This window comes from Aegilops tauschii, chromosome 3 (assembly GCF_002575655.3).
Source record: "Aegilops tauschii subsp. strangulata cultivar AL8/78 chromosome 3, Aet v6.0, whole genome shotgun sequence".
Classification (NCBI taxonomy): domain Eukaryota; kingdom Viridiplantae; phylum Streptophyta; class Magnoliopsida; order Poales; family Poaceae; genus Aegilops; species Aegilops tauschii.
In genome coordinates, this window is record NC_053037.3 from 310,370,869 (window position 1) to 310,389,769 (window position 18,901).

The 18,901-nt window shown below is 48.7% G+C and overlaps 1 long non-coding RNA gene across 1 annotated transcript; it reads left to right on the forward strand.

The window, feature by feature from the left end:
- The first annotated feature begins 689 nt into the window (after positions 1-689).
- On the forward strand, positions 690-3,952 carry LOC141020986 (uncharacterized). Its single transcript, XR_012180981.1, has 2 exons — positions 690-962; positions 3,628-3,952. It is a non-coding gene; the product is annotated as an uncharacterized lncRNA (long non-coding RNA).
- The last annotated feature ends 14,949 nt before the right edge of the window (positions 3,953-18,901 follow it).

Consider the following 18,901-nt stretch of genomic DNA (forward strand, 5'->3'; position numbering starts at 1 on the left):
TGGGCACTAGCACCCAGCGCCTCTCGGGAGGAGCCGGTGTGTGACGCCCGGATAGTTAAGCTACAGTAACCCTCTACTAATGATGCCACATCATCATGGTTACCGTTGTTAATCTTGCAGTGAATCAAGTCCCGTTTGAATTCAAATTTAAAATAAGTCAAATTATAATGTTTTTCAAACGGTAAAACAAAAATGTTTGCTGAGTTGCAAATATTCACCAACTAATTGTCATGCAGAATAATTAAGTACCACTAAACTATTTAAAACTGATCTTTCAGCAGTTTAATTGATCTTTGTGATTTAAAAAAAAGTTAAACAATTTCAAATACCCTGAAACTTTTTGAGCAACCTTAAGAGGATGTCTAGCATTAACGTGCCAAATCTCCTATGTAGCAAAAAATCATTTGGTTACAAAAGGAAAAATAGAACAACAGCAAATAAATAAGACAGACAGAAAAAGGCATAAAAGAAAAAGGCCTAAACTAGTACTGCCCAAGTGGGCTCTAGTGTGCACATGACCGCCCACACCCCCCAACCGTCTCCTTCCTTCTACAGGAGGCAAGGGGGTCGTGGCAGGCATCCGGCCGCCATGACCGCACCCTGGCCACATGCCGATCATCCCCGTTGTCTCCTGCTAGTTAAAACGACGCCCGCGACCCCATTCATAACCCTAGATCCTTTCCCCTCTTTTTCCTCGCGCCGCCATCGTCTCCCCATGCTCGTCCGAACCGTCGTGGTCATGGCCACCTCCGTTCCCGCACTCTCCATCGTCCCGGCGCCCTGAAAGCTTGCCCGCGAGCTCCGTCATCGTCCGCCTCGTCGTCTTCACCCACTAGATCTAGCAGGCAGCCACCGCAATGTCGGCATCAGCCTCGTCTTCGTCTTCGGCCAGCGCAGCTCCTCCGCGTCGATCCGCCCCACTCCGGTCGTCCCCGCCCTCCTTAAGCCTCCCCTGCAACCCTGTGAGCAGCACCACGTTCCCCCTCCGTCCTCCCCCTCGATTTGTCATTGTTGCTGCTAGCTCCGTCGTTGCCGAAGCTCGCTGCCGCCGTGTTCACTACCGCGGCCACCGCGCCCGCGTCACGCGCGCCCCGCCTCACTCGTTGGGCGCCCTGGCCTCACGCCACCCCGGTGCACTACGCTCGCGCAGCTCCGCACCCACGCAAGGCCTCGTCGTTGCTCGCTCGCTCCCCTGTTGTTCGCCACGACCCCGCGAGCACCCTGACCCCGCCCCACTCGTCGCCGCTCTAGCTGGCCGGCCTGCCGCGCCGGCTCCCCTCCTGCTACCTCGCTGCACCCCCTTCCCCCGCCACTGCATGTCACCGCCTATGCCGCTTGTTGCCCTGCCGCCGCGCGCCCCGGCCTCACTCTGCTCGCCGACCGCGCTTGCCTCGCCCCTCCCCGCGGCCCCGCTCGCGCCGTCCCCTGCTAGCCACTGCAGTGCCGCTGCTTGGGCCTGCCGCCGCCACCTCCGGCTATGCGCCGGCAGACGCGCCCAAGCCGCCCCTCCTCGCCGGTGCGCCCCTGTGTTCGGGCGACGCCGCGCTCGGGCTCGCCCCAGCGGGCGGCCGTGCATGTGCCCGGTAGCCCACACCCCGCTTGGCCCAGATGGGCCACCGACACGTGGGGCCCAGCCCTAAGAAAAGAAAATATATAAATATAATTAACTTAATTAATTTACCTTAATAAACCTAATCCTAATTAAGCTAATTAACTAGGTTAATTAGTAGATCAGAGTATGACAGGGTGGCCCCACCCCCTGTTGACCAGTCAAACTTTGAGTGGTCAACTGGGTCCCGCTGGCCCACATGCCAGCCTTTGTGTGCATTTTGTGTACACAGGGCTGGGTACCCATAGCATTTTGTCTATTAATTTCGAATTAATAATAATTTCAGAAAATGAATAAAACTTTGAAAAATCATATAAAATAAACCGTAACTTGGATGAAAATACTTTGAACATGAAAGTTGCTCAGAACGACGAGACGAATCCGAATACGTAGTCCGTTCGTTCACCACACGCCCCTAGCATAGAAACCGTGTAACAATCCACCTCTGTTTCATCTACCCGAAAACCTCGAACACCGGGAATACTTTCCCGGATGTTGTCCCCCTTCACCGGTATCGTGTAGCACCGCGTTAGAACACCCTAGCTCTGCCTGATAACTTGCCATGCATCTGTTTGCTCTATATTTACTGTTTCTTCCCCCTCTTCTTCTCCGGTAAACCCCGAGACCGCTGCTGATGCCGTTGTGATCGACTATGGTGTTGACGACCCCTCCTTCTCTGCCGAGCTTCCAGGCAAGCCCCCCCTTGATCAACCCAATATCTCCTATTCCTTCTCTCTACTGCTTGCATTAGAGTAGTATAGCATGTTACTGCTTTCGGTTAATCCTATTCTGCTGCATAGCCTATCATTGTTGCTACAGTTGTTACCCTTACCTGCAGCCCTAAATGCTTAGTATAGGATGCTAGTATTCCATCAGTGGCCCTACATTCTTGTCCGTCTGCCGTGCTATAGTACCGGGCCGTGATCACTCGGGAGGTGATCACGGGTATATACTTACATACATACTATATGATACATGTGGTGACTAAAGTCGGGTCGGCTCGTAGAGTACCCGCAAGTGATTCCAATGTGGGGGCTGAAAGGACAGGTGGTTCCTTCCCGGTAGTGGTGGGCCTGGGTTCCCAACGTCTCCCGACTGTTACTTTGTGGCGGAGCGATAGGGCAGGTTGAGACTACCTAGGTGAGAGGTGGGCCTGGCCCCTGGTCGGCGCCCACGGTTACATCAATTAACACGCTTAATGAGATCTTGGTATTTGATCTGAGTCTGGCCACTGGCCTATACGCACTAACCAACTACGCGGGAACAGTTATGGGCACTCGACGTCGTGGTATCAGCCGAAGCCTTCTTGACGTCAGCGACTGAGCGGCGCGCGCCGGATTGGACTGGAACGCCTGCTCTTGTATTAGGGAGGCTAGGTCTGCTTACCGGCCGCGCTCGCAACGTGCAGGTGTGCAATGGGCAATGGGACCAGACCCCTGCGCGCATAGGATTTAGACCGGCGTGCTGACCTCTCTGTTGTGCCTAGGTAGGGCTACGACGTGTTGATCTTCCGAGGCCGGGCATGACCCAGGAAAGTGTGTCCGGCCAGAGGGATCAAGCGTGTTGGGTAATGTGGTGCACCCCTACAGGGAAGTTTATCTATTCGAATAGCCGTGTCCCTCGGTAAAAGGATGACCCAGAGTTGTACCTTGACCTTATGACAACTAGAACCAGATACTTAATAAAACACACCCTTTCAAGTGCCAGATACAACCCGGCGATCACTCTCTCACAGGGCGACGAGGAAGGGATCGCCGGGTAGGATTATGCTATGCGATGATACTTGGTGAACTTACCATCTACTCTCTTCTACATGCTGCAAGATGGAGGCTGACAGAAGCGTAGTCTTGACAGGACTAGCTACCCCCTCTTATTTTGGCATTCTGCAGTTCAGTCCACCGATATTGCCCCTTTACACTCATACCCATGCATATGTAGTGTAGATCCTTGCTTGCAAGTACTTTGGATGAGTACTAACGGTTGCTTTCTCCCTCTTTTCCCCCTGTCCATTCTTCTAGTTGTCGCAACCAGATACTGGAGCCCAGGAGCCAGACGCCACCTTCGACGACTCCTACTACAACGAGGGTGCCTACTACTACGTGCAGGCCGCCGTCGACAACCAGGAGTAGTTTAGGAGGATCCCAGGCAGGAGGCCTGCGCCTCTTTCGATCTGTATCCCAGTTTGTGCTAGCCATCTTATGAAAACTTGTTTAACTTATGTCTGTACTCAGATATTGTTGCTTCCACTGACTCGTCTATGATCGAGCACTTGTATTCGAGCCCTCGAGGCCCCTGGCTTGTATTATGATGCTTGTCAAGGCAATAATAAAGTTGTTATTTATATTTCCTTGTATCATGATAAATGTTTATTATTCATGCTAGAATTGTATTAACCAGAAACTTAGTACATGTGTGAATACATAGACAAACAAAGTGTCACTAGTATGCCTCTACTTGACTAGCTCGTTGAATGAAAGATGGTTAAGTTTCCTAGCCATAGACATGAGTTGTCATTTGATTAACGGGATCACATCATTAGAGAATGATGTGATTGACTTGACCCATTCTGTTAGCTTAGCATTTGATCTTTTAGTATATTGCTATTGCTTTCTTCATGACTTATACATGTTCCTATGACTATGAGATTATGCAACACCCGAATACCGGAGGAACACTTTGTGTGCTACCAAACGTCACAACGTAACTGGGTGATTATAAAGGTGCTCTACAGGTGTCTCCGATGGTACTTGTTGAGTTGGCATAGATCAAGATTATGATTTGTCACTCCGATTGTCGGAGAGGTATCTCTGGGCCCTCTCGGTAATGCACATCACTATAAGCCTTGCAAGCAATGTAACTAATGAGTTAGTTGTGGGATGATGCATTATGGAACGAGTAAAGAGACTTGTTGCTAACGAGATTGAACTAGGTATTGAGATACCGACGATCGAATCTCGGGCAAGTAACATACCGATGACAAAGGGAACAACGTATGTTGTTATGCGGTTTGACAGATAAAGATCTTCGTAGAATATGTAGGAACCAATATGAGCATCCAGGTTCCGCTATTGGTTATTGACCGGAGACGTGTCTCGGTCATGTGTACATGCTTCTCGAACCCGTAGGGTCCGCACGCTCAACGTTCGGTGACGATCGGTATTATGAGTTTGTGTGTTGTGATGAACCGAAGGCAGTTCGGAGTCCCGGCTATGATCACGGACATGACGAGGAGTCTCGAAATGGTCGAGACATAAAGATCGATATATTGGAAGCCTATATTTGGACATCGGAATAGTTCCGGGTGAAATCGGGATTTTACCGGAGTACCGGGAGGTTACCGGAACCCCCTGGTAAGTGTATGGGCCTTATTGGGCCATAGTGGAGAGAGAGAGAGAGGAGATCAGGGCAGGCCGCGTGCCCCCTCTCCCTCTGGTCCGAATTGGACTAGGAGGGGGGCGGCGCCCCCCTTTCCTTCCTCCCTCTCTCCCCCTTCCTTCTCTCCTAGTCCAACTAGGGAAGGGGGGGTCCTACTCCCGGTGGGAGTAGGACTCCTCCACGGCGCACCATAGAGGGTCGGCCCTCTCCCTCCTCCACTCCTTTATATACGGGGGAGGGGGCACCCCATAAACACACAAGTTGATCATTGATCTTTTAGCCATGTGCGGTGCCCCCTCCACCATAATCCACCTCGGTCATATCGTAGCGGTGCTTAGGCGAAGCCCTGCGTCGGTAGCATCATCATCACCGTCATCACGCCGTCGTTCTGACGGAACTCTCCCTCGAAGCTCTACTGGATCGTGAGTTCGTGGGACATCACCGAGCTGAACGTGTGCAGATCACGGAGGTGTCGTACGTTCGGTACTAGGATCAGTCGATCGTGAAGACGTACGACTACATCAACCGCGTTGTCATAACGCTTCCGCTTACGGTCTACGAGGGTACATGGACGACGCTCTCCCCTCTCATTGCTATGCATCACCATGATCTTGCATGTGCGTAGGAATTTTTTTGAAATTACTACGTTCCCCAACAATGGCATCCGAGCCAGGTTTATGCATAGATGTTATTTGCACGAGTAGAACACAAGTGAGTTGTGGGCGATACAAGTCATACTGCTTACCAACATGTCATACTTTGATTCGGCGGTATTGTTGGATGAAGCGGCCCGGACCGACATTACACGTATGCTTACGCGAGACTGGTTCTACCGACGTGCTTCGCACACAGGTGGCTGGCGGGTGTCAGTTTCTCCAACTTTAGTTGAATTGAGTGTGGCTACGCCCGGTCCTTGTGAAGGTTAAAACATCACATACTTGACGAAATATCGTTGTGCTTTTGATGCGTAGGTAAGAACAGTTCTTGCTCAGCCAGTAGCAGCCACGTAAAACTTGCAACAACAAAGTAGAGGACGTCTAACTTGTTTTTGCAGGGCATGTTGTGATGTGATATGGTCAAGACATGATGCTAAATTTTATTGTATGAGATGATCATGTTTTGTAACAGAGATATCGGCAACTGGCAGGAGCCATATGGTTGTCGCTTTATTGTATGAAATCCAATCGCCATGTAATTGCTTTACTTTATCACTAAGTTGTAGCGATAGTCATAGAAGCAATAGTTGGCGAGACGACAACAATGCTACGATGGAGATCAAGGTGTCGCGCCGGTGATGATGGTGATCATGACAATGCTTTGGATATGGAGATCAAAGGCACAAGATGATGATGGCCATATCATATCACTTATATTGATTGCATGTGATGTTTATCTTTTATGCATATTATTTTGCTTAGATCGACAGTATCATTATAAGATGATCTCTCACTAAATTTCAAGGTATAAGAGTTCTCCCTGAGTATGCACCGTTGCGAAAGTTCGTCGTGCCGAGACACTACATGATGATCGGGTGTGATAAGCTCTACGTTCACATACAACGGGTGCAAGCCAGTTTTGCACACGCAGAATACTCGGGTTAAACTTGACGAGCCTAGCATATGCAGATATGGCCTCGGAACACTGAGACCGAAAGGTCGAGCGTGAATCATATAGTAGATATGATCAACATAGTGATGTTCACCATTGAAAACTACTCCATCTCACATGATGATCGGACATGGCTTAGTTGATATGGATCACGTGATCACTTAGATGATTAGAGGGTTGTCTATCTAAGTGGGAGTTCTTAAGTAATTTGATTAATTGAACTTTAATTTATCATGAACTTAGTATCTGATAGTATTTTGCATGTCTATGTTATTGTAGATACATGGCCCGTGCTGTTGTTCCGTTGAATTTTAATGCGTTCCTTGAGAAAGAAAAGTTGAAAGATGATGGTAGCAATTACACGGACTGGGTCCGTAACTTGACGATTATCCTCATTGCTGCACAGATGCCAAACCCGCTGCAAGAGCAACGCCAGATGTTATGAACGTCTGGCAGAGCAAAGCTAATGACTACTCGATAGTTCAGTGTGCCATGCTTTACGGCTTAGAACCGGGACTTCAACGATGTTTTGAACATCATGGAGCATATGAGATGTTCCAGGAGTTGAAGTTAATATTTCAAGCAAATGCCCGGATTGAGAGATATGAAGTCTCCAATAAGTTCTACAACTGCAAAATGGAGGAGAATAGTTCTGTCAGTGAGCATATACTCAAAATGTCTGGGTATAACAATCACTTGATTCAACTGCGAGTTAATCTTCCGGATGATAGTGTCATTGACAGAATTCTTCATTCACTGCCACCAAGCTACAAAAGATTCATGATGAACTATAATATGTAAGGGATGGATATGACAATTCCCGAGCTCTTCGCGATGCTAAAGGCTGCGAAGGTAGAAATCAAGAAGGAGCATCAAGTGTTGATGGTCAACAAGACCACCAGTTTCAAGAAAAAGGGTAAAGGGAAGAAGGGGAACTTCAAGAAGAACGGCAAGCAAGTTGCTGCTCAAAGCCCAAGTCTGGACCTAAGCCTGAGACTGAGTGCTTCTACTACAAAGGGACTAGTCACTGGAAGCGGAACTGCCCCAAGTATTTGGCGGATAAGAAGGATGGCAAGGTGAACAAAGGTATATGTGATATACATGTTATTGATGTATACCTTACTAATGCTCGCAGTAGCACCTGGGTATTTGATACTGGTTCTGTTGCTAATATTTGCAACTCGAAACAGGGACTATGAATTAAGCGGAGATTGGCTAAGGACGAGGTGACAATGCGCGTGGGAAATGGTTCCAAAGTCGATGTGATCGCGGTCGGCACACTACCTCTACATCTACCTTCGGGGTTAGTTTTAGACCTGTATAATTGTTATTTGGTGCCAGCGTTGAGCATGAACATTATATCTAGATCTTGTTTGATGCGAGACGGTTATTCATTTAAATCTGAGAATAATGGTTGTTCTATTTATATGAGTAATATCTTTTATGGTCATGCACCCCTGAAGAGCGGTCTATTTTTGATGAATCTCGATAGTAGTGATACACATATTCATAATATTGAAGCCAAAAGATGCAGAGTTGATAATGATAGTGCAACTTATTTGTGGCACTGTCGTTTAGGTCATATTGGTGTAAAGCGCATGAAGAAACTCCATTCTGATGGACTTTTGGAATCACTTGGTACTTGCGAACCATGCCTCATGGGCAAGATGACTAAAACGCCGTACTCCGGAACAATGGGGCGAGCAACAGATTTGTTGGAAATCATACATACTGATGTGTGTGTTCCGATGAATGTTGAGGCTCGCGGCGGGTGTCGTTATTTTCTCACCTTCACAGATGATTTAAGCAGATATGGGTATATCTACTTGATGAAGCATAAGTCGGAAACATTTGAAAAGTTCAAAGAATTTTAGAGTGAAGTGGAAAATCATCGTAACAAGAAAATAAAGTTTCTACGATCTGATCGTGGAGGAAAATATTTGAGTTACGAGTTTGGTCTTCATTTGAAACAATGCTGAATAGTTTCGCAACTAACGCCACCCAGAACACCACAGTGTAATGGTGTGTTCGAATGTCGTAATCATACTTTACTAGATATGGTGCGATCTATGATGTCTCTTACTGATTTACCGCTATCGTTTTGGGGTTATGCTTTAGAGACGGCTACATTCACGTTAAATAGGGCACCATCTAAATCCGTTGAGACGACGCCTTATGAACTGTGGTTTGGCAAGAAACCAAAGTTGTCGTTTCTTAAAGTTTGGGGCTGCGATGCTTATGTGAAAAAGCTTCAACCTGATAAGCTCGAACCAAAATCGGAGAAATGTGTCTTCATAGGATACCCAAAGGAGACTGTTGGGTACACCTTCTATCACAGATCCGAAGGCAAAACATTCGTTGCTAAGAATGAATTAATTCTAGAGAAGGAGTTTCTCTCGAAAGAAGTGAGTGGGAGGAAAGTAAAACTTGATGAGGTAATTGTACCTGCTCCCTTATTGGAAAGTAGTTCATCACAGAAATCTGTTCCTCTGACTCCTACACCAATTAGTGAGGAAGCTAATGATGATGATCATGTAACATCAGATCAAGTTACTACCGAACCTCGTAGGTCAACCAGAGTAAGATCCGCACCAGAGTGGTACGGTAATCCTGTTCTGGAGGTGATGTTACTTGACCATGACTAACTTACAAACTATGAAGAAGCGATGATGAGCCCAGATTCCGCGAAATGGCTTGAGGCCGTGAAATCTGAGATGGGATCCATGTATGAGAACAAAGTGTGGACTATGGTTGACTTGCCCGATGATCGCAAGCCATCGAGAATAAATGGATTTTCAAGAAGAAGACAGACGCTAACGGTAATGTTACTGTATACAAAGCTCGACTTGTTGCGAAAGGTTTTCGACAAGTTCAAGGAGTTGACTACGATGAGACTTTCTCACCCGTAGCGATGCTTAAGTCTGTCTGAATCATGTTAGCAATTACCGCATTTTATGATTATGAAATTTGGCAAATGGATGTAAAGACTGCATTCCTGAATGGATTTCTGGAAGAAGAGTTGTATATGATGCAACCTGAAGGTTTTATCGATCCAAAGGATGCTAACAAAGTGTGCAAGCTCCAGCGATCCATCTATGGACTGGTGCAAGCCTCTCGGAGTTGGAATAAACGTTTTGATAGTGTGATCAAAGCATATGGTTTTATATAGACTTTGGAGAAGCCTGTATTTACAAGAAAGTGAGTGGGAGCTCTGTAGCATTTCTAATATTATATGTGGATGACATATTGTTGATTGGAAATGATATAGAATTTCTGGATAGCATAAAAGGATACTTGAATAAGAGTTTTTCAATGAAAGACCTCGGTGAAGCTGTTTATATATTGGGCATCAAGATTTATAGAGATAGATCAAGACGCTTAATTGGACTTTCACAAAGCACATACCTTGATAAAGTTTTGAAGAAGTTCAAAATGTATCAAGCAAAGAAAGGGTTCTTGCCTGTGTTACAAGGTGTGAAGTTGAGTCAGACTCAATGCCCGACCACTGCAAAAGATGCAGAGAAAATGAAAGGTGTTCCCTATGCTTTAGTCATAGGCTCTATCATGTATGCAATGTTGTGTACCATACCTGATGTGTGCCTTGCTATTAGTTTAGCAGGGAGGTACCAAAGTAATCCAGGAGTGGATCACTAGACAGCGGTCAAGAACATCCTGAAATACCCGAAAAGGACTAAGGATATGTTTCTCGTTTATGGAGGTGACAAAGAGCTCGTCGTAAATGGTTACGTCGATGCAAGCTTTGACACTGATCCGGATGACTCTAAGTCACAAACCGGATACGTATTTATATTGAACGGTGGAGCTGTCAGTTGGTGCAGTTCTAAGCAAAGCGTCGTGGTGGGATCTATGTGCGAAGCGGAGTACATAGCTGCTTGGGAAGCAGCAAATGAAGGAGTCTGGATGAAGGAGTTCATATCCGATCTAGGTGTCATACCTAGTGCATCGGGTCCAATGAAAATCTTTTGTGATAATACTGGTGCAATTGCCTTGGAAAAGGAATCCAAATTTCACAAGAGAACCAAGCACATCAAGAGACGCTTCAATTCCATCCGCGATCAAGTCAAGGAGGGAGACATAGAGATTTGCAAGATACATACGGATCTAAATGTTGCAGACCCGTTGACTAAGCCTCTCTCACGAGCAAAACATGATCAGCACCAAGACTCCATGGGTGTTAGAATCATTACTTGTAATCTAGATTATTGACTCTAGTGCGAGTGGGAGACTGAAGGAAATATTCCCTAGAGGCAATAATAAAGTTGTTATTTATATTTCCTTATATCATGATAAATGTTTATTATTCATGCTAGAATTGTATTAACCGGAAACTTAGTACATGTGTGAATACATAGACAACAAAGTGTCACTAGTATGCCTCTACTTGACTAGCTTGTTGAATCAAAGATGGTTAAGTTTCCTAGCCATAGACATGAGTTGTCATTTGATTAACGAGATCACATAATTAGAGAATGATGTGATTTGACTTGACCCATTCCGTTAGCTTAGCATTTGATGGTTTAGTATTATTGCTATTGCTTTCTTCATGACTTATACATGTTCCTATGACTATGAGATTATGCAACTCCCGAATACCGGAGGAACACTTTGTGTGCTACCAAACGTCACAACGTAACTGGGTGATTATAAAGGTGCTCTACAGGTGTCTCCGATGGTACTTGTTGAGTTGGCATAGATCAAGATGATGATTTGTCACTCCGATTGTCGGAGAGGTATCTCTGGGCCCTCTCGGTAATGCACATCACTATAAGCCTTGCAAGCAATGTAACTAATGAGTTAGTTGCGGGATGATGCATTATGGAACGAGTAAAGAGACTTGCCGGTAATGAGATTGAACTAGGTATTGAGATACCGACGATCGAATCTCGGGCAAGTAACATACCGATGACAAAGGGAACAACGTATGTTGTTATGCGGTTTGACCGATAAAGATCTTCGTAGAATATGTAGGAACCAATATGAGCATCCAGATTCCGCTATTGGTTATTGACTAGAGACGTGTCTCGGTCATGTCTACATAGTTCTCGAACCCGTAGGGTCCGCACGCTTAACGTTCAGTGACGATCGGTATTATGAGTTTATGTGTTTTGATGAACCGAAGGTAGTTCGGAGTCCCGGATATGATCACGGACATGACGAGGAGTCTCGAAATGGTCGGGACATAAAGATCGATATATTGGAAGCCTATATTTGGACATCGAAATAGTTCCAGGTGAAATCGGGATTTTACCAGAGTACCGGGAGGTTACCGAAACCCCCCGGTAAGTGTATGGGCCTTATTGGGCCATAGTGGAGTGAGAGAGAGGATACCAAGGCAGGCCGCGCGCCCCCTCTCCCTCTGGTCTGAATTGGACTAGGAGGGGGGCGGCGCGCCCCTTTGCTTCCTCCCTCTCTCCCCCTTCCTTCTCTCCTAGTCCAACTAGGGAAGGGGGAGGGAATCCTACTCCCGGTGGGAGTAGGACTCCTCCAGGGCGCGCCATAGAGGGCCGGTCCTCCCCCTCCTCCACTCCTTTATATACGGGGGAGGGGGCACCCCATAAACACACAAGTTGATCATTGATCTTTTAGCTGTGTGCGGTGCCCCCCTCCACCATAATCCACCTCGGTCATATCGTAGCGGTGCTTAGGCGAAGCCCTGCGTCGGTAGCATCGTCATCACCGTCATCACGCCGTCGCGCTGACAGAACTCTCCCTCGAAGCTCTACTGGATCGTGAGTTCGTGGGACGTCACCGAGCTGAACGTGTGCAGATCGCGGAGGTGCCGTACGTTTGGTACTAGGATCGGCCGATTGTGAAGACATACGACTACATCAACTGCGTTGTCATAACGCTTCCGCTTACGGTCTACGAGGGTACGTGGACGACACTCTCCCCTCTCGTTGCTATGCATCATCATGATCTTGCGTGTGCGTAGGATTTTTTTTGAAATTACTACGTTCCCCAACAGCTTGTATGATTTATTTTATTTTAGAGTTGTGTTGTGATATCTTCCTGTGAGTCCCTGATCTTGATCGTACACATTTGCGTGTATGATTAGTGTACGATTGAAACGGGGGCGTCACACGGTGCTGGTTGTGCCGGGTGCCACTGCTCGCCTTGTCACCTGACTGGGGAAGGCACATACCACTTAGTGGGCCACGGGGCACTACGGAGCTGCAGCTGTGGACCTTCGCCACCGGCGACACTGCGGACGAGGAGCTCCTGTCCCGGTCCATCCGCGAGCGGGGAACAACAGTGCAAAGCGTGAACTCCTCCTCGTTCGCGCGTTGAGCTTGATTAATCGGCGATGAGCTTAGCCCGGTCCATCTCATCGAAACCACTGTCGGACCCACTTCCAGCCATGGCGGAGGGGATGGGAGAGATTGCAGAGAGAAAGGGCGGGAGTGATGGGATTCATTGCAAGGAAAACAATTTGTTTTCCTATGAGAGAACGAATAAATCCAAGATCCAATATGAAAAATGCAAATCTTATCAAATTGTTTATACGTGGTTGCACACAGGTCATCATAAAAACTCCTTTGCGACGAAGGGATGTACAAATCATGTGCGCCAGATTTTCTCTTGGCTTAGTGGCGAAGGAACCATAGCTCTCGCTTTGCATACAGTGTTCAATCTGAATTGTTTGTGATGAAGAGATGCACAAATCCCGCGCGGCAAGTTTTCAATTGGCTTACTGGGGAAGGACCATAGCTCTCGTTTTGCATATGGGTGTTCTATCTAAAACGTTTGTGATAAAGAGATGCACAAATCCTGTGATGCAGATTTTCCCTTGACTTCCTCGGTAAGGACCATAGCTCCCGCTTTGCATGGGGGTTTTCTATTTAAAATGTTTGCGATGAGTGTTTTAAATCTGAAAAACATTGATGTTTTTTCAAATTACTTTGATAAGTCTGTACATTCAGAGAGAAAAACGCAAGTTTGTTCAAACCATAGGTTTCATTCCGTCACGCCGTGACTTTACATTCATACGATCGAGATACAGTATTAAACCCAAAAAAACTAATTGCGGCTGCGGAGGAGGCGGCATGCTGCGCTGGCGTTGTTGTCCTCCGGGACGCCGTTGTTTAAGTCTTCAAGCCAACCCAGAATGTTCCTGATGTTTTTTTAATTCATAAATTTTTTAAATCTGTGAATTTTTTAAATTCATGAACCTTTTTTGAGTTCACTAACATTTTTCAAATTCAAGATTTTTAAAATATTCATGAACTTTTTTTTGTAGTCCAATGATTTATTTTATTTTATAAAAAAAGTGAAATTGCTGAACATATATTTTGAATTCACGAAGTTTTTTTTATTCATCAAAATTTTCAAAACTAACAAAAAAGGACCATTTTTTTAGAGAGCGGACCAACAAAAAAAACTAGTGAGCGGGAGGGGCAAATGAATTATCCACAACACGTGGGCGAACGGGCGAGCCAGCTTAATCCGCCTGATGTAGTGTAAACCAGAAATGAACGCACGCCCTGTTTTGCTTTACTAGCATTTGGGCGCTTAAGGAACCGTAGAAGAGCTCCCGGAGTACAGTCTAAAACTTATTTGACCTTAGTTTTGGGTGTCTATGACAACGTGGTCGATCCGTCATATACTATGGAGCATGTGGTGTTTTTCATATAGACTAGTAAATGCACATTCATATTTGGTAGGTATTTATTAGGTAGAATACTAATTATGCCCACTATAAAGAAATGTATATTTCTTGTAGTGATCTAAAAAATCTTATATCTTTTATAGTGACTAAAAGTCTTATATTTCTTTACAGAGAGTATACTACATGTTAAGTATAGAATTAGCGTTGATATTCATATTTGGTACAATATTAATTGCACGTTAAACATGTTAAACGCTCACCATCGAAGCAATATGAGTCGTGGATTGACATGATTTGATGGCTGAGATCAGTGAATATGTTTTTAAAAATACATAATTTTTTAAATTCATGAACATTTTTCAAATTCATACAAAATTTTGATTCATTAACTTCTTTGAATTCGCCGACAATTTTCAAACTCGTGATTTTTTTAAGAAATTCGTGAACATTTTTTCAACCCACGACCATTCTTTGAACTTTCCAAACAAAAAAAATCTAACTCATGAACATATATTTCCAGTTCGTGAACTTTTTCCGATTCATCAATTTTTTCAAAACTAACAGAAAAAACGACCATTTTTATAGAGTGGGCCAACAACAAAAAAAGCAGAAGAAAGTAGCGAGTGGGAGGGGCCAACGAACGGACCATAACGCGTGGGCGAATTGGTGAACCAGCTTACTCGGACCCGCACCCCCCCACCCCACCACACACACCCAACAGTAGTCCTGGCCATCTCAGGCCCGGCCCTGTTGGCCCACCCAGGCCCGGCCCTAAAATCCAGGGCCTAGGCCCGATGGGCTTGCCCGTGGGCCGGGCTTGGGCCTGAGTTTTGAGCCCATCAGCAGGGCCTGGACGGGCTTGGGCTTGGCATATTGGCATTTTAAGGAAGAGGCCCGGCCCACGGCCCTAAGCCCTAAGGGCTTTTCAGGGCTTTTTACCAGATGGGCCGGGCTTGGGCTTGAAAAGTAGGCCCGATGAAAGGGCCTGGGAGGGCCTGGGCCTCGGTTTTCTGCCGTGGGCTTTTTTAGGCCCGGCCCAAGCCCGGCCCGGCCCGGCCCATGGCCAGATATACCCAACAGGCCCCCAGACCCTTTTTATATCACCGGCTCCAAAAATATGGCCCAGTCGCGTCCCCGGAAACCCAAATTTCGCCGGTTAAGGTAGAAATTAGCGTCACCAGACGCAGGCCGAACCCAGCACGCTGGAGGCCAGCCGGGGGTGCCGGGGGAAAGAAAAATGGCGCCAAAACTTGCCGCGCCAGATTCCCACCTGTGGGCTTGCCCAGTCAGCGATTAGGCATCATCGTCCTCATCTCATCGCCTCGGCTCCCGCGCGAATCAATGCCAAGGCTGCCGCCGGTCAGCCTTCCATTGATCACGGGCGGCGCAGTGAAGGCGAGCCCCGCGCGTCCCACCCTTTGTCGCCACGCGTCCACACAGCTGCCACTCCCTCGCCGCTATAAAAGCCGCATTCGTCGCCGCTGGCCGCACACTCGCCACGCCACTGCCATCTCTCTCTCGCCGCCAATCACCTTCTTTCCTTCGCCGTCCTCGCTCTCGCCCTCTCTCCTTCACCGTCAAAGCCCGAGCCATGGCGGAGAGGTTCCCCGGCGACGGAGCGGCGGCCAATGGCTTCGGCCGCCACCATTTGCATGAGTGCGAGGCACGTGCTCTCCACGAGGCCAACTACCCGGCGTCGCCCGACATGCGCATGCTGGGCACTTGGAGGCTCAGTGCCGGAGGTGTCACCGTGCCGCCGCCGCCCTCCAATGTGGAAGGCCGCGGCGAGATCGCACGGATCCATGCGTCTTTGCCGGAGGAAGCGCGGAACCAGACGAGGTACTCCGCAGACAACCTCCCCCTATGGACGGCGTACTTCCAGCGCCGCCACCCCGACCAGCTCGGCGCTTCGGCGCCAAAGGGGGCTCCACAACTCTGACGGCCGCCGACAGTGGTTGGGTGTCCCCGGGCGCACGCTCCACGCCGTCCTCGAGCACATCGAGGGCGGCAAAGAGCCGCCGTTAGAGTACCCCGTGCCGTCGTTCTCGCGCCGGAGCGGGAGCTTGTGACTGCCGAGGCCCATGGTAGGGACGTCCTCGTCGTCCTCCGGCTCCCGCTCCTCCGGCACGACGCCGCTCGCCCCCATTAAGCCCGAGCCCCAGGAGACGCCGGAGCACCGGCGCAGCCTTGTCATAAACGAGGGCCGCCGCCAACCTTCACCTCCCCGCGGCCATCTTCGCCTGGTCAGGCCGAAGAAGGGGCCGGTGACGCCCGTGGTCGTTAAGCAGGAGCACGTGGAGATGGCCACCGACTCCGAAACCGGCCTGAAGTGGGCGCGCGACGACAACGTGTGCGAGGAGATGGAGCGCGAGTGTCGCGCTCTAGAGGAGATTGCCTAGCGACGTCGGGGCCGCGAGGAGAGTGGCGTCATCGTCCTCGACAGCGACGATGAGAAGGCGTCGACGCTGACCAGCCCCCTCCGCAGCGGTGATCCAGGGCAGGTGAGGGAGTCCTGGACTAAGGGGTCCTCAGGCGTCCGACCTGTTATCCATGGGCCGGACTGATGGGCTGTGAAGACATGAAGGCCGAAGACTGTACCCGTGTCCGGATTGGACTCTACTTGGCGTGGAAGGCAAGCTTGGCGACCGAAGATTCCTTCTTATGTAACCGACTCTATGTAAACCCTAGATCCCCCCGGTGTCTATATAAACCGGAGGGTTTGGTCCGGAAGGCATATACACATTGCCGTAGTCATATAGGCTAGACTTCTAGGGTTTAGCCATTACGATCTCGTGGTAGATAACCTCTTGTAATACTCATATTCATCAAGATCAATCAAGCAGGAAGTAGGGTATTACCTCCATAGAGAGGGCCCGAACCTGGGTAAACATCATGTCCCCCGTCTCCTGTTACCATCGATCCTAGATGCACAGTTCGGGACCCCCTACCCGAGATCTGCCGGTTTTGACACCGACATTGGTGCTTTCATTGAGAGTTCCACTGTGCCGTCGACAAAAGGTTTGATGGCCCCTTCAATCGTCGATAACGGCGCTGTCCAAGGAGGAACCTTCCTCCCCGGACGGATTTTTGTGTTCGGCGGCTTCGTACTGCGGGCCAACTCGCTTGGCCATCTGGAGCAGGTCGACAGCTACGCCCCTGGCCACCAGGTCAGATTTGGAAGCTTGAACTATGCCGCGGATATCCTTGGAGACTTGATCTTCAATGGGTTCAAGACCGCGGCGATCACTCCTCCTCCCTCCAATGAACATGACTTAAATCTGTCATCGGATCACATCCAGGAGATGGTTCCTGTTGCTGCAACGGCCTTAGATCCAGAGCAGATCATACCGTCCGAGGCCACATAATCCGTGGCATTGGAGCCGCAGGCGGACTCAACACCCTGCAATATTTGCTTCAACGAAACTTCGGACTCGTCTCCGGCTATAAGTTCCGGACCGTGTACGCCTACGGACACCGAGCTAGATCGGTTATCGACCTTTGAATTCAGCGCCGCTGATGTTTTCCAGCACTCACCTTTGGGCGATGTGCTGAACTCACTAAAGAATTTGTCCTTGGAGAAGGACTCGCAGCCGAACTATGTTCGGATCGAGTTAGAGGCCGATGATGGGGAATTTTGCTTCCCACCCGCCACCCACTTCATACCTACCATCGAGGACTTAACCGACGAGCTCGATTATGGCTCCGAAGACATCGACGGTATGGACGACGATGCCGACAAGGAGCAAGGCCAAGACCCGCCATTCACTGGACGTTGGACGGCCACCTCTTCGTACGACGTGTACATGGTTGATACACCTAAAGGATCTGGCGACGACAAAGAAGAGCCAGATGCGAATAAACCCTCCGAGACACAGTCCAAGTGCCGGCGCCCTAAACGCTGCTCTAAGCCTCGTCGCTCAAAAGATGGCAACACTGGCACCGGAGAAAACAGTACTCCGGGCGACGCCAAAAACAATGAAGACCCTGTTGGAGCCGCATCCGAACAGGAGGAGCAAGACAACGAGCAAGTTAACCCTGATAAACAGGCCACACCTAATGACCCGGATGATGATAGTTATCGTCCACCCTCCGAGGATGATGAGAGCCTTGGCAATGAGGACTTCATCGTGCCTGAGGCACCCCTCGAGTAGGAGCGCTTTAAGCGCCAGCTCATAGCTACAGCCAGAAGCCTAAAGAAAAAGCAGCAGCAGCTCCAAGCAGATCAAGACCTACTCATCGATAGATGGACCGATGTCCTGCCAGCCAAAGAATACGGCCTCAAACGCCCAGCCAAGAGTTACCCAAAACGCAGACTGCTACCTCAGTTCGATGAGGAGGCACCAGATCCCATACCTCCCTCGCGCAACGGGGACCGACCACCACGCGGTCGGGATAGTGCGGCAGACCGACCACCCCGCGGTCGGGATAAAACGGCAACTCAGGCCGAACAACAGCCCGCCCCACCGCCTCGCAAACACAGGGACAAACCAGCTCGGGACCATACATACGACCTTCGGCAGGAATTGGACAGTAGAGCAGGACACACGAGATCAATACGGATCGCGAGGACGCTTCCCTGCTCGGGATAACAGTTACCTATTCGGACGTGACAAACTTAATCACACCCGGGCCGATAACCACAGACGGACTTCGTCGGAGGTGCGCCGTGACGCGGCCCGCTA